This window comes from Aegilops tauschii, chromosome 3 (genome assembly GCF_002575655.3).
Source record: "Aegilops tauschii subsp. strangulata cultivar AL8/78 chromosome 3, Aet v6.0, whole genome shotgun sequence".
Taxonomy (NCBI): Eukaryota; Viridiplantae; Streptophyta; class Magnoliopsida; order Poales; family Poaceae; genus Aegilops; species Aegilops tauschii.
In genome coordinates this window covers 145,429,701-145,442,921 of record NC_053037.3, presented here as the reverse complement: position 1 = coordinate 145,442,921, position 13,221 = coordinate 145,429,701, and the positions used below count along the sequence as shown (strand labels likewise).

At 47.2% G+C, this 13,221-nt stretch overlaps 1 long non-coding RNA gene and 2 pseudogenes across 1 annotated transcript; 1 reads left to right on the top strand and 2 right to left on the bottom strand.

Annotated features, from left to right (window-relative positions):
- Positions 1-139: 139 nt before the first annotated feature.
- Positions 140-652, bottom strand: LOC141020957 (UDP-glucose 6-dehydrogenase 2-like; annotated as a pseudogene).
- On the bottom strand, positions 653-3,822 carry LOC109771079 (UDP-glucose 6-dehydrogenase 1-like; annotated as a pseudogene).
- A 3,914-nt stretch (positions 3,823-7,736) lies between these two features.
- LOC120976561 (uncharacterized) lies at positions 7,737-11,750 on the top strand. The gene is made up of 3 exons (XR_005772335.3): positions 7,737-8,798; positions 9,835-10,359; positions 11,664-11,750. It is a non-coding gene; the product is annotated as an uncharacterized lncRNA (long non-coding RNA).
- Positions 11,751-13,221: the final 1,471 nt, after the last annotated feature.

The following is a 13,221-nucleotide window of genomic DNA, read 5'->3' as shown; positions in this document are numbered from 1 at the left end:
TTTACAGATAAGTCCTCCTATCTATGAGATTTTCGGTTTTTATAACATAAGACTTCTCTTAAAATTCATCGATGCTTTTTGTTGTTATTAATTAGTAAGAAGAACGCTCGTCGACGTGCGGCTATCAGTGTGCATCGCCTCAGGCGACGGCTGGCATGACCTTGAGCCACTGGGCTTGGTCAAGCGGCTTGCCAATTGCATAGATGATGAATCCTGCGACGGCGAAGACGAAAGCCGGCTTCTGCATCACGTTGTACATGCGCCAGCAGTCGAGGCTCTTGAACTCATCCCACTCGGTCAGGATGCAGACGGCGTGCGCATCACGGACGGCCTCGTACGCGTCCGACGTGACGGTGACGGGCTGCCCGGCGGGCTCGCCCACGGCCCACCGGCTGCAGGTGGCGAGGGTGCGCGTGGTCCCAGTCAAACTTGTTCATGGCGAGGTCACGCCTCACCTGCGGGTCGTAGATGCTAACGACGGCCTTGTCGCCAAGCAGACCTAGGCACATGTCGATGACCGGTGTCTCGCGGGTGTCACCGGTATCCTTCTTGAAGGCGAACCTAGCATGGCCACCTTCTTCACGGCGACAGTGTTGAACATGGAGGAGACGACGCGGTAGATGAAGCGGCTCTTGCAGTCGTTGATGCCGATGACCTGCGGCCTGCCTCCATGGACGTCCTTGAGGACCTTCACGTAGACATCCTTGAGGACCTTCACGGCGGTGCCCTCAGCGAGGAACCTCCCGATTGGACAGGATTTGGTTCAGGACGCCATGGCCGTTGTGGGTGAGGATCTTCTCGATGGCTTTGGCGGTCTTGACGGTGACGGGCACGGTGAACTTCTCGACCATGATCTTATTGGAGTGGGATATGTCGACGATCATGCGTGCGCTCACCTAGTAGGTCAGGATCGGCGCGCGGCCTTGCCGGTGCCGAGGCCGCGGCTCTTGGTGGGGGTGTTGACGGAGACGGAGACGAAGTCCGCCTCGCCGACGTCGGTGCTGAAGAAGAGGTTGCGGCCGCGGCCGCGGCACTGCTTGGCGACGTCGTCAAGGCCGGTCTCGTAGATGGGGAGCCGGTCGCTATTGCAGCCGGCGATCCGTGCCTTGGAGATGTGTATTAACCGATATTTATGAGAGAAATTAGAGGAGACGTGGGATGAAGAGTTGGACTACAACTAAGAGTCCACGTTGAGAGGGGAGTTTAACATACCGAGAAAGACCAAGATGAACAGACGGAACAAAAAAAACTGAACACAACACACAAACGTTATTTATTTGAGTGTGGGTTGATTCCTAAAAACTACAGGGACTTTTCTGCAAAAAGGACGCGATGGTGAACCCGACAAAGTCAATCCGTATATAACAGGCACCACCAGAGCACCTACACCCACCCCCTCCGGCCATCGAACTAGAACTCTATTTGTTCAGGTTTCGAAATTTTGTTCGAATTTTCGATATTTATTGACGATTTTAAAAACGTATTCATATTCAAATATTTTAAGGAAAATCGTCCACACTTGTTTCCAAGAATTGTTGAAAATATTTAAGAAAAATAAATAGAGTTGTCGCTAAACTACTTTAACAGGGGCGCTGCAATTTGAGCATAATCAACAGCTAGCTCATGTGGTTGGCGTCCCTGCTACCTAGCGTGAGGTCGCGAGATCGAACCCATCATGTGTGGTTTTGTTTTTCGTGCTATTTTTACGTTCTTGTTTCCTGGTTATGGGCCGGCCCGATTACGTACGCGAGGTTTCAGCCAAAGCTCGACTGTTAGAGCTCTCGGGGAATAGTATCACCTTGGATTTTGATTTTGTCTACACGAATTGTAAAAGCGTATTACGACATGAGAACAAAGCGTATTGTGACGGTGCACCCGACAAAGTCAATCCGTGCTTTATTATTAGGGAGAGACTAGCAAAAGTGCCCGTGCGTTGCAACGGGAGAAACAAATTATCACCCTTAGCGTCCCATCCCTGTTACCACTTATTTTCTTTGTCCTCATTGTCTCTCACGATGTCCACTACACGGGAACGTTCCACCTAAGTTTGGAACCAATAAAGAATTGCATCGTCTACATGTACAGACCAGCGAACGGTCGTGTTTGAGATCCCGGCCACATCTGCACAATCTAATGCTTGCGCCTTGTATTTGTGTATCCAGATTTTACATCGTAGTAGTTCAGTTCCAGTCCGTAAAGGACACAAACAAACACCAAATTCAACTTTAGTTTAAAATAATCAACACCTTTTTTTGTGGGTTAAAACGATCAACACCAAAGAACAGTGGAGGTTGCAGTTTGATTGCTATCACGGTCTACTATTTTTGCCTCATCTCCTAAACGGGCTGGTGGGTCTGATTTGTTGGACCGGGTTGCACAGACGGGTCAGGAGGGCGCTGTTTTTTTATTGGTGGAACGTAACACGGATGAACGGGGCAGATGCCTGGTGGCCTAGGATAGACTATCGGTAGAATAGCCTAACTAAGTATGGAGAAACGACATGGACATACCAAATGGGAGGCGAAATAATATTATACCTCCATTTATACAAAATATAGCATATATGCCCGTGGGTTACATCGGTAAAAAATGACTTAAATTTAGTGAGGATTGTATGCGCAGACATACCATTCAATGTGTTATAAAATTGGTGCAAATTTAGTAAGGATCATAAGTGGAAGTAAAACATGTCATGTTGTCCGCTGCAACAGAAAAAAATGACGTGAATTTAGTGAGGATTGCATGTAGGAAAAAAATGCCACATCATTTTTATATTCATATAAGATATGAATGAGGCCAGTACGCCTGCCATTGATACTAAATTTCAGGCCAACAAAGATTAATATGGCGCCCACAAATCCCGCATGTCCTATCTATTTTGGTATGATCCTCCCTCAATCCTCCTATTTCCTTCCTCTATTTGTTAGAATAGCCTAACTAAGTATGGAGAAACGACATGGGCATACCAAATAGGAGGCGAAATAATATTATACCTCCATTTATACAAAATATAGCATATATGCCCGCGGGTTACACCGGTAAAAAATGGAGGTAATATCACTGATAGTCACACAACTTGCATTGGATGTGCAGTTTACGTCTTTTTGGTCAGCTAACTTGCGTTTCGGTGCAGATACGGTCACTCCATGCGTATTCAGCGCTTGCGTGGCATGCCACGTCTACATGGAGCCACTGTCAGTGACTGAAGACACTCTGGAGCAACCAACGCGTGGTAAACTTGCACGGACCCCCTGAATCTGTCTGTCAGGCATACGGGCACCGGAGAGAGATAACAGAGATTGCTATAAAACTGGTGGGTGGAGAGATTTGAGCAGAATCTGCTCATTACCCAATTGGCAATACGTTGTCAAGTAATATTGGCAGGACTTGGGTTCGAATACCAGTCCTCTCTTTTTATTTGGATGTTCTGTACATGTTCTAAATTTTGCCAAAACGTTTGCTGAATTTTTGGACAGTATTTTGGCACAGTTTTCAACTGTATTTTGGCACAACTTTGTACAGAATTGAACCATGAAAATAAGACAAAAATCTGAATTTTTGGACAGTATTTTGGCACAGTTTTCAACTGAATTTTGCCACAGTTTTCAACTGAATTTCAGCACAACATTGTACAGAATTGAACCGTGAAAATAAGACAAAAATCTGAAACTGTCATGAAGATTGTACACCCACCACTTTTCTATAGCAATCTCTGTTATCTCTCTCCGGTGCCCGGCCTGACAGACAGATTCAGGGGGTCCATGCAAGTTTACCACGCGCTGGTTGCTCCAGAGCGTCTTCGGTCACTGACAGTGGCTCCATGCAGACGTGGCATGCCACGCAAGCGCCGAATACGCATGGAGTGACCGTATATGCACCGAAACGCAAGTTAGCTGACCAAAAAGACGTATTTTGCAAGTTGTAGCACTAAACTGCACATCCAATACAAGTTGTGTGACTGCCGGTGATATTACCTCTAAAAAATGACTTAAATTTAGTGAGGATTGTATGCGCAGACATACCATTCAATGTGTTATAAAATTGGTGCAAATTTAGTAAGGATCATAAGTGGAAGTAAAACATGTCATGTTGTCCGCTGCAACAGAAAAAAAATGACGTGAATTTAGTGAGGATTGCATGTAGGAAAAAAATGCCACATCATTTTTATATTCATATAAGATATGAATGAGGCCAGTACGCCTGCCATTGATACTAAATTTCAGGCCAACAAAGAATATATGGCGCCCACAAATCCCGCATGTCCTATCTATTTGGTAGGATCCTCCCTCAATCCTCCTATTTCCTTCCTCTCTCTTTCTTTTCTTCTTTATTTCTCACGCAATCAGTGTCTATTTTCTTTCTTTTTCTTTTTCCTTATATCAAGCATGTCATGAATCTCATTTGCCAGCCGGTTACTTTCCAATTAATTACCCTCTATTTCCGTTCTCTCTCTTTCCATGGGCCTTCATTCTTTGTTTCTCAATGAGATATTCGTGCCTTATTCTTTGCTTAATTTCTGAAGCAGCTCCGTGATGCCTGATAACCTAAGAACGTATATAAATTGGTAAAAATTAATGCAAAATAGCAAGGTGGGACTATTTCATAAGTAAACAAATATGAAAAAGCCTCCAGCCTGTTCCTTGTCCGCCCCGTGGGCCGCGGCAGCCGTCTCGGCCCAGCACTCCCGTGCCCATCAAGCGTCCAACTCCCTTGGCCCCAGTACGCCTTGCTTTATGTTAAAGAGCCAGACACCGACGTTGTAATACCCACAAGCCTGGATTGATTGGTCTGCTACGTTAGCATCTACACAGCAGACAAGAGTTCAAATCCCATTGTCCACATCCCAATTTTATTTATTTTTCTTCTTCTCGCGTTCAACTGGAGCTGGGCCAACGACCCAGCCTGCAGGCCCAAGTCGGTAGGAACACACATTGAACCTGATGGTTTTGATGCATGGGCACGTATATAGATTAGTACCACCTTGGGTAAACCTCGTGTATATATTTTAAATTCAAACTGAAAGCGTAAAATCACGTGAAGAAGCGTATTGTGACGGTGAACCCGACAAAGTCAATCCGTGCTTTGTTATTAGGAAAGATAGCGAAAAAGGCCCGTGCGTTGCAACGGGAGAATAAGTGTCATCCATGAAATTGGGTCTCCCATTGCAACACACGGGTCCTTCACCTCATAAATCTTCAGAAGAGTTTCCTTGAGTTTTGCTTGCACAAACACAAATCAGCCTGAACAATCCCTATTTTGTCTTCAGGGGGAAAGCGAAAAACAATGGCCATGTCAATCTCTGAAAGTTGATTTCACACTCGGTGCAAAAGCATGGGGATTCCTTGTGGTTAACTCGTGCTTCGAATAGAAATCTATCTCTGTTGCGTTCTCTTTCCGAAAGATAACAACTTGGAACAGGACTTAACACATATTTTCACGTGCTAAATGCGTTCAGGGCCTCTAACACCGTAACTCACATTGTGCACAAATTATCAAATTCAGTCAAACATTTACCAAATTATTATACACTTCTGTCCAACAAAGATCAATCCAAGTCACGCACGCACAGGATATTGGACGCATGTCCTGAATATTTGATCAAGGCTATTGCAACTCCTCTAGCAAATTTCGACTCAGCCAAATAACTACAGAGACATACAGTAGAACCATATAGTACCTGTGACCGCGATAGCGATCTTTTTTTGCTGGAACTATTTTTTTGCTGGGACCGACCAAATTGTTTGCTACAGCCTGGCGATATACTAATATACTAATTAATTAATACGGTAACTAACTATAATATACTAATTAGTTACCGTAACTGGGTGGACAGTCTTATGTAAAAACGTTTAAATAATACCTAGTAGTTTGCAAGGAGCATAAACATTTTTTTTTTTCAAATGGGGTATATACAACTGATAGTGCTTTAACTGAAAATAAACCTACCGTTGCCTGCTCTCTTATTTCAGAGTACCATGGTTTAATTCATTCATGACCTCTGCATTTTATTCAGAAACAAGCATGCACCAAGATACTCACTTAGAAAGCAGAATCCTCTCTTCACAGGGCTATTGTTTCATCTAGCTCTAACATATCCTCTCCTTCTCCCTTTTAATAAGTAGTATAGTTGATGACATACAGACTTGAAGTAAATAGACGATGACAGATGCAGATCGATGACACTGTAGTGTATGTACCTCAGGTCAGAGCAAGTTTTGGCGGACAGTGGAGTATGTGCAGACGGATTTCCGGCAAAGTCGACGGTGTACAACCATGTCACTGTCAGAAACTTGAGGCACTACGATGAGCCAAATAACTGCAGATTCTCCAAGAGAGTTAGAACACAAAAAACTACTGTATTCGACATTGCAATAGAATCGAAAGGGTTCAGTGATGTGCGCATCTCTCACTGCTGTCTCTATCTCTCTGCGCTCTCTCTCGTTAATTGCATAGAAGTACCATAATTGGGGCATCACATGCAGATTGGTATCACGATTGCTAATTTTTGCGTGTCAGTACCAACATTGCTCTAAGTTTTTGCAAATAGGTCTAAACTGCGTATAAACACGTATTGACGGTGTATCTGACTAGCGGGGCCCGCCCGTCAGGTGCCGACATGGCATGTTTTTTGCAGAAAACCCCCTTACGTTGTATGTTCATAAAAACCTCCACCGCACGCGCCGCTCAAAGCCCTCGTCTTCACCGAGGGGATGCCGCCGCCGGCGACGGCCCAGGGCACCCTAGGGGCGACGGCCGCGGTGCTGGCCGAGCTCCTGCACCCCGGGCGCGACCCAGACGAGGCGGACGAGATCTTGGCCCGCCTGCTCTTCTGCACCCACCACACCCTCCCCGACCCGCCCGTCTCCGCCGCCGCCCGCCTCTCCGCCCTCTCCTCCGGCGACGCCGTCGACCGCGTCAGCCGCCTCCCCGACGCGCTTCTGCGCAGCATCGTCTCACTCCTGCCCGTCAAGGACGCCGCGCGCACGGCCGCGCTCTCCCGCCGCTGGCGCGGGGTCTGGCACTCCGCCCCGCTCGTCCTCGCCGACGCGGACCTCTCCCCCTCCCCGGCCGCCCCCGCCCAGCTGTCCCGCGTCCTCGAGGCGCACCCGGGGCCCTTCCGCTGCGTCCACCTCACCGGCAGCTGCACGGAGGAGTCCCGCCACCTGCTCGCGCCCTGGATCCAGCTCCTCGCCGCCAAGGGCGTCCAGGAGCTCGTCCTCGTCAACCGCCGGCGCCCGCTCGACGTCGTCCTCCCCGCCACGTTCCTGCGCGTGCGCGTGCGGGGCGGGTCGACGAACGGGATGGAAGGGAGCGCCGGCAGGGCAGGGGCCCGAACACCGCGGCTGTCGCGGTCGGTGAGGGCGGCGCGCGCGCGGATGAGGGACGACGGGCTCGGGGGCGACGAGGAGACGAGGTGGAGCGCGAGGCGGGAGAGCAGGCGGCGGCGGCGGAGGCGGTCGACGCGGGCGGCGATGGCGTTGCAGGCGTCGAGGAGCGCGAGCCCCGCGTCGAGGTGCGCGGCGACGGCGACGGCGTCCTTCTTCCCGTCCCCGGGCCCGGCGGCGAGCGCGGGCACAGCGTCGGCGAGCGTGGCGGCGAGGAGGTCGGCCAGGCGGGCGAGCGGCTACTTCTTACTGCGCGGCGCCTTGCCGGCAGGCCCCGCAAAAATTGCGAACAAAAAAAACCTTTCATGGAGCCTTTTTCCCGCAAAAATTTGGGCATTTTTGTGATTACATACAACGTAAGGGGGTTTTCTGCAAAAAACATGCCACGTCGGCACCTGACGGGCGGGCCCCGCTAGTCAGATACACCGTCAATACGTGTTTATACGCAGTTTAGACCTATTTGCAAAAATCTAGAGCAATGTTGGTACTGACACGTAAAAATTAGCAATCGTGGTACCAATTTGCATGTGATGCCCCAATTATGGTATTTCTATGCAATTAACTCCTCTCTCTCACCTATCTCTTTTTTCTCCGCAGGACCAGATCAGTAGGTGCAGCAATCAACGCCTCTCTCTGCTCTCTCTACCTCTCACCTCTCTGCTCTCTCTCATCCTCTACAGCAGCATCGCCCAGCATGCCCTCTCCAGGCACCCATCGCCTCGAACACCACTCTGTTGCTGCTTAGACCAGCACCGTGGCCGCACTCAGATGCAACAGCAGAGAGTGGGAGAGTTCAGAGCAAGCAGGGGCATCTGAGAAGTAGAAGGAGCAGCAGCAGAGGCGTGAGGACAGAAGTAGCAGCAGCAGGGTAGCCCGAGCAGGTGTCCAGAACTCCAGACACCATTGGCTGTGGTCAGACGCGCCGGTTGGAGGGAGACCACGCGGATGACCAGACACCCTCCTGGTGTGGTCTTGTGGTGCTGACGGTGCTAGTTGTATGTGGCCTCAACAGGAACTCGCCACCATACCGCCGGTCGGTCACCGGAGGCACCACAGCCGGCGACCACCTTCCTCACCATGCGCCCCTTCTCCTTCTCCTTGCTTCCTCTCTCCCCCACGTCCCTGTCCATCTCTTTCTCTGGATGAGAAGGCCGCCGCCGCCACCGGAGCAAGCCCTCGCACCACCCGCCAGATCCCTCCCTCACCTTGCGCCCCTTCTCCTTCTCCTTTCTTCCTCTGTTTCCTCTCTCCCTGAGGCCCTTATCTCTCCTTCTCTGGATGAGCAGGACGCCGCTGGCACCGGAACAAGCCGCCGCACCAGCCGCCAGTCAACGCCGCGCCCGGATCTGCCCGTCTTCCTCGCGCCGCCACCGCGCCTCGCGTCACCCGCCGGCCGCCTTCCCGTTCCCGCAGGTTAGGCATCTATATCGGGTTGGGGGAGGGGAGGGAGCGGGGAGGATGGTGGTCCTCAAATTAAGTGAAGATTGTATGTGCAAACACAGTTGTTCTTCACTACAAAAAAAGCGTTAATTGTTATGTCCATTATTTAAAAGTGTGCTATCCATTACAAAATGGTATTTGGTATATCTTTTTCAATAAGAACGTGTATTAATTGAATATGTAGTATAAGGTTAGATTACCTCGACCCATATTTACTCAGCTTGTGCAATACTCAGAAAATTTAGTGTACTGTATGACAATCATGAAACCACACCGAACCAGGACCATGGTCCAAAATGTCACTATCATCTATAATCAATTGAACACCGACACTAAAAAGGATAGTGGTTCTAAAATTCTAAAGAAAATTTAGATCCTCTATCAAATCTGTCAAGACTCCCTGAAAATAAACCTCCTCAAAGAAGAAGATGAGAAGGAGAGAAATACACAGTTACAAGCCAAAGCTTGATGACACAGCCAACATTAGATGCTTGCTCAAGGTTTCCAACAGATTTTCCCCAGGAAGAGGAGCTCCCAGAACAAACTCAACAAGCTCAAGCAACGACGGCAGGTCCCTATTACAGCAAGAGGAAAAAAAGAGGAATTGGACAATGAGAAGCAGCAAACAATGTTGTGACACAGTAAGCTTGCAAATAAACCACACTATTTGAAATAATATACCGCAAAGAATGAGAAAATGTGCATGTAGATTCGCTAAAGAAAGACTTTTCAAAAGCACATTTACTCGTGGAGCTATGCAAAAAAGAAATTACCTTCCGAAATGCCACTTATGTTGCCAAAAGCTAAAAAAAGCAGCGAGCAACGGCACTATTGTTATCACAGCATCATATATTCTGCAAATATCTCAAAACATATACGTCCTAGAGTGAATAGAAAAAAAAACTATGACTGAATGGACCAATTGTTCCAGCACTCGACTCTATATCCCTTGCTGGGTGTTTGTGATCTCTTAATTGGGAGTTTATCTAAATGATTGAATTCTAATCAGGGATCAGGACTGGCTCTACTATCTGCAGGCAAGAATATGATGTTGGCTTGCTAATGTTTAGGGGAAGAGAGTAGCACCTAACGCTAGAACTATGATCGGTTAGCTCCCAAACTTGAGAATCATGTGTGCACTGGCAGCAACAAGAGGATGTTTCAAAGGTATGTTTACTGGGCATGCCTATTGACCATAATGCAAATAAAGTTCTGCTTCATCGCAGTTTGGACTACACAATAAGTGCAGAATACAGCTCTTTAGTGTTTCTACATGTCTTTAATGGCACTGATTATCTTTCTGGTCATTAGTTTACCAAGTAAAATTTATTATTGACTTACTTTGGCTGATATATTTGACACAACTATCTGGAACTTTTCTATTGTTCTTGAGCCGGCAACATGACCAGCCTCGGCGACTTTGCTGAAGGCACCATTGAACCAGCTTGTTCCAGCAGACACATATCAACAAGTAGAGGAAATAAGGGCGGAGGATCAGCCATACTGATAAAGGACATCATATGTTACTCCAAAGGTGCAAATATGTTACAAAGGTCTACATTTCATCAAGATACATTAAAACTTGATCACCAGATGATATAAAACACACACACACATTGAGTAATTCAACTGTAGCAAAAGCTTGTAAAAGAAGAGACCCGTTGGTTTTCACAGCAGAGCCTGTATCATTTAGCTTGCGCTCTACAGCTAGCAAATCAGCCATTGTTTTGTCAGAAACATGGAACCTTTAGATTCAGATCGGATAAGTAACAACGACAGTCAACCAAATAACACTTGTAACTAAATTATGCGGACTAACCTGAAACTGCTTTTTAGATGAGCTAACTTGAAACTTTTAAGCGGACCTGAAACTAACCTGAAAGGCAAGAGATATGGGGTGGAGCTGGTGGCGTGGAGGTTGGGCCTGATCCTGCCTTGGAGGGACAAGACGACCGGACGAGCTCTCCTCACTCCGCCGCAGTCGGCGTCGTGCTTCTGCGACTCCGCTCCACGAGCGCGGCGTGGTGTGGCCGATGTAGGAGAGGAGACGGGATGGAGGTGGGGTGAGCTGATGCTTCTTCGATCCAGCGCTCCATGGGAGAGGACAAAGGAGGACAGAGCTCCGCCTGCCGCGCCCATCCTCGAATCTGCCGCCCTGTCCCTCCGCGGGAACGCCGTGCGTGATCCAGGGCTTCGCTCGACAAAGGCCTCCCGTGCGGCGCTCTGGCCGCCTTCAACCAGGAAAACGGCGGCGGCGCCCAATCCTATTTCGCGAGAGAGAGAGACGTGGGTCGGGAGAGGGCACAAATCCTCACCGGCGTCGACCGGCGGCCAGTGCAGCACCGGATCGAGCGTCGCCGGGGTCGGTCGCCTCGTGGCGGCTGAGATCGGGAGGAGAGGGAGAGCCCGTGCTTTCCTACAACAAACATAGCTTTTTTTTTAGCATAACAACAAACACAGCTAGCTCTGGTGGTTGCGCCATTATTTGTTGGGCTGCAAACGGGCATGTGGGCCTGATTTACTGGGCCGAAGCGCACGGGCGGGTATTGTTTGGATCGTTTGATGCACACGGCGTGGTTCCCCGAATTAGTACCACCTCGCTTATATATTTTAAATTGGTGAAAGCGTAAATTTACAGAAAGAAAGTGTATTGTGACGGTGAACCCGACAAAGTCAATCCGTGCTTTATTATTACTAGCACATATGCCCGTGCGTTGCACCGGGAGAGAAAATCTATGTGTACTTAAATTAAATGTAATGGGAAGCGGAGTGGAGCTAGCAGCAACCGTATCTGAATTAAAAAGACTTACTCTTTGCCGCTGTACTAAAAACCTTCAGGATTCATGTCGCGCCAGTCCAAAGGCTTCGGAGGCTTCCTGCCGCTCCCATCCTCTTTGCCACTGGGCGAAGGAACTTACAATTCTCCTCTCTGGAAGCATATGTAGCTTCAAGTAGTTGAAGGTATGTGGATGCAGAGGAAGATGAGTATATGTTGAATGTTAATGTAATCGTAATCTAGAGATTATTATCAGCAAAATGGTACGTTTGCTATGCTAAAATTGGTAAAAAATGGTTTAATGATAGCCTGTTGTATCACAGATCATAATACTGCTATAAATTTGTGTAAGCAAAAAAGAAAAAGAAACATGAACTGCCATATTCAAATTCTATCAAACCAAGATACTGTTATTCATAAATATCTAGTGTAGATAACAATGCCCAATCCGCACGAATAGAATAGTGGTTAGGAGAACCAGTTAATTTTCTTGGAAAAACATACCGAAAAAATAGAAGTGATGGAGTGTAGCAGATAATCAATAATGTGTTGGAACATTCATTCACATAGTAATAATCTATCAAATGCTAGCAGTAATGTTTCTCGCGGGATGGGCCAAAAACATCAAAGTAAACTATAGGCATCATCAACCTAAGATAGTATCAATGTTACTAAACACATACCTTAAAGTGCAACATGACTGTTAGTGTTTGATAGGTTGGTATGTGCCTCCTTAAACGCTGACCGGACTTGGGTCCACCTTGGCGCCCTCAGCTCACCCACCTCCTCATCCTTATTTTCAGTTAGTACCACGTACTCCCTGCCCTGTAAGCTTAGCAGCATGTGCACCCGCTCCTGCAACACCAAGCCCACCGACCCAAAATTACACTATGAAGCATCACAAACTACAAGATGTTACAACAAGAACAACATTCAGGCCTACAGCAAAATTGAAGTCCACTCAATCATTTGTAATACATAACTTAGAAATATGTATTGACAATCAGAAGTGCTTCCTGTAAAAAAAATCACGCCTCATACACACACTCGGCGAGATCACTAAATCCCTTGAAACCTTTCATGATGTTGTGCAAGAAAAACATGATAAATGGTGTTGCGCAAAAAAAGAGTGGGACAATTTTCTAAGTGTACTAAAGCCGTGTTCAGTTTATTAGACAACATAAATATCTACCTAGTTGATGGATATCGATTCACGCCTTTGTTGGCGTTCCTACTCAGTGATGCCGAGCAAATAGTGCATTAGACAGAAAATAAGAAAGTATTTTTTAGTATTCAATGATAGCATGTGCATAAGAGCATTATATATATATATATGTGTGTGTGTGTGTGTGTGACTGTAATCCATGTTTAGTTTAATTTGGTTGCCAACGTGTAATACATCTTCACCGAAAACAATCAATCCGTAAGGACATGCATCACCAAAGTTCTAGGTTGGATATCAACATTGATATTCTTTAAAAAAATTCTTTATGGGTATAGTTTCAAATAATATGAAAATCACATTAAGCCATTAGTTTATAGCTTGTATTGACAATTTAGTGTACATCATCGTATATAATTTGATTATTGTGGGCTGGGTGAAATAGAGAGGATAATATG